Below are 3,100 nucleotides of genomic sequence, written 5' to 3'. Positions count from 1 at the left end.
TAACTGAAACAGTCCTAGGTAATAAAATATGTTTTACTTCCATACCCATAGAGGAGCTTGGGTGCTTCTGTATTTCAAATGCTGAGTATTCTATCCAGAATCCACTTCCTTTTTGTCTTGCTTTACCCTGAAAAGAGAGCAGTGGAGGCAGGCATGAGTGGCCAGCCAACCAGGCATGCTATACAAATAGCTGCCATGGGTCATCTCTCTTATGCTGATAGCATAATAATAAATACTTCCTTCCCTTGTTAGGGAACAAGGTGGACTTATCTTAAACTAGAATTTCTTCTGTAGTGAATAGCTGTGAAAAACTGGTATTTTAAAGAGAGATCACTAACAATACACTTTAGTAGAGCCCAGGATGCTGCAAAGGGAAAGGAACAAAATGACACTTCTACTTTCTAGGCTGGAATCCTAGTGCAGAAATTGTTGCCTTATTGCCTTCTTCTTTCCATGTAGCATGGCTAGTGTTGCAGAGGATCATGGATGCTAAACACTGGTTCTTGCTAAACTTCAAAGAAGTGAATAAGAGAAAGAAACAGCCCCCAGTGAAAAGTCATGGTCTATGATATCCAAAGTTGAGTTCTGTCCCTGGAGGGGAATTTTTTATGAGATACTGGGATATTATAGTACTATTCTGGTGGTTTAAAGAAAAATAAATAGATTCATAACTGTAGACATTAATTATATTAGATGATATACATCATTTGTAATACTAGGACAGAAAGTATCATATTTTCTTTATTAATTTTCAAGTTGTTGCATCATTTTTTCTTCTCAGGACTTAGCATGAAGGCCATTTCTGTACTGGCAAATAAAATGTGAAATTGAGAAGGCTCGAAGCCATTTGACAGTAGGGAAAGTGTTAGATGTTTAACTTGGTAGCAGATTTAATTTTATTATTTTTAGAAAATTTAAAAATATATATCATGTAAATTGCACAAATCATAAGTGAAAAGCTTGATGAATTCCCACAAAGTGAACATGCTGGTGTAACAAACACCCAAATCAAGAAACACAGCATGACTGGCACCCCAAACTTCTCTGCTCAGTTACTGTGTACCTCCTTCCTCACCAAAGGTAACTGCCATCCGATTTCTTACACACGCTGACTGTAGATTAGTTGTTGGCAGAGATTTGGAATGGCAAAATGGCCTACTGAAATGTGAGGGAAGTTCCATGGATGGACTTAAGCCTAAAACTGCATGGATATTTTTTACAACAGTACCTATTTTTCCTCCAACCCACACAGGAACCCACCCATACCTACTCCACTGTCCCTCTAGAATATTTTTTATATTAAATTTTCAATCTTGCAGTTGGGTGATTTAAGAGACTTTGTCATAAGAGTTATACAACATTGTGTAAGGTTGCCATGGGGGAGTCTGGGTCAAGTAAACACATGCAGCAGCCATGGGAGAAAGGGCTAAGGTGGAGGCAGCCTTGTCCTTTTCTCTCTCGCCTTACTCCATAACTTCGATGGATTACTCTTTTAATAAGAGAACAAAGGAGAAGAAATATGTCTTTTAAAGAGTTTCATTTAAAGTCTCTTGCTTCATTCTTAAACCCTGCTTAATCTCTCCTGATTTTGACTTTAAGGAGTACAGATCTCTGTTGGTATTCTCTATTTGCCTTCTGAGGCCCAGAAATTGGACACAAGTAAGGAGGGTAAGAGATAGTTCAGGAGCACTGGCCAGTGTGTGCTCTGTACAGATGGGTTAACTTGCTTTGGAAGAATAATGGTCATTCCAATGTACTGCTGGGGTCCAGAGTGTAGTATTCTGTGTCCAGATAAACTAATCTCTTGGTCATTTGTCAAAGAGAATACTGAATGTTTAACAGAACCTACTACACATGCAGGTGTATCCTCTCCAAACTAATAGATGTTACTTATCATGCTGGGATATCGGACAGATTTGACTTTTAGAAGCATAGAGAAATGATTTGGTTTAAAACTAGAGATGCTGGATTATATAATTACTCATAGCGTTAAGCAAATTTAGAATTTTAAAAATGTGCCTTGAAGAATATTTTACTCTTTTCAATAAACAATAATCTATGAACACTGACAGTGAGAAACTATGAATTTTGCAATTTTCAGAGCAGTTATTTCAATTGGATTTAAAGGAGATATATTGCTTCTCTGTCTTTTGGCTAAGATCAAGTGTAGTATCTCTTATTATCAGTTTAATAAAAGGGATATTATGCTGCATAAAACCCTCAAAATATTTTTATGTAGTAGTGCCATGGTTTATTATGTAGAGCTTATTTAAAGGCACCCATGCAACATATTAAATTAGCTTCTTATAATCTTATATATTACAGGTATTTCTTCTTCCAATAAGTAATTATTGAGAAGTAATGAGAACTGTTGAGAGAATGATTTTAAGAGTTTAACAAAGAAAGTCTCTACCCTTAGAAGCTTGCAGTCTTCTTGAAGATAGGGATTCTGAGTCTGTGTGTTTTGGCTTAGTGTCATCCTTGCCTAAAATGGTGTGTGGAAAACAGCAATAATGGGAAGGAATAGAGTGTATTTGAGGAAGGAGTAGACAGGTCAGTCCAGTTGAGTGCTATGTGTGTGTGTGTGTGTGTGTGTGTGTGTGTGTGTGTGTTTATGAACCAGGTGTAAAATAAAGTAGGAGTCATAAAATTGGATATATTGTAGATAGTCTTACATTGTAACAGATGCAATTGTACTCAATATAAATGTTGAATGAATGAATGAAAAAGAGTCTTGAATACCTAGTAGAGGATTTGAGTCTTCACCCTGTAGGTACCAAGGAAATATCATGAGTATAAATTGTTTCCCACTCTGTGACCAGAAATGCTAGAGTTCCTTTGATGGACAGAGCAAAGTTGCAAGTTCTTAGATGGATGAGAACTGAAACAAATTTTCAGCTTTAAAGAGAGAATCCTACTCAACATTGTACATATTTAAATTTATGTGAAGTTGCCCACAGGCAATGGAAGGAGTTAGCCAAATAAATGATAAAGAAACTTCAAAACATCTCGTACTTGGATATAAATTTGGCGGTTCCATATCCTATGGACTATAACCTATCCGTCTTTCCCGAAGCCTAATAGCACTTTTTTTCCTGTA

The 3,100-nt window shown here is 36.5% G+C and overlaps 1 pseudogene; it reads left to right on the top strand.

The window, feature by feature from the left end:
• Positions 1–2,134: 2,134 nt before the first annotated feature.
• On the top strand, positions 2,135–2,292 carry LOC133102686 (U2 spliceosomal RNA; annotated as a pseudogene).
• Positions 2,293–3,100: the final 808 nt, after the last annotated feature.

Source organism: Eubalaena glacialis, chromosome 12 (genome assembly GCF_028564815.1).
Source record: "Eubalaena glacialis isolate mEubGla1 chromosome 12, mEubGla1.1.hap2.+ XY, whole genome shotgun sequence".
NCBI classification, from domain to species: domain Eukaryota; kingdom Metazoa; phylum Chordata; class Mammalia; order Artiodactyla; family Balaenidae; genus Eubalaena; species Eubalaena glacialis.
This window is presented reverse-complemented; position numbering and strand designations above follow the sequence as displayed.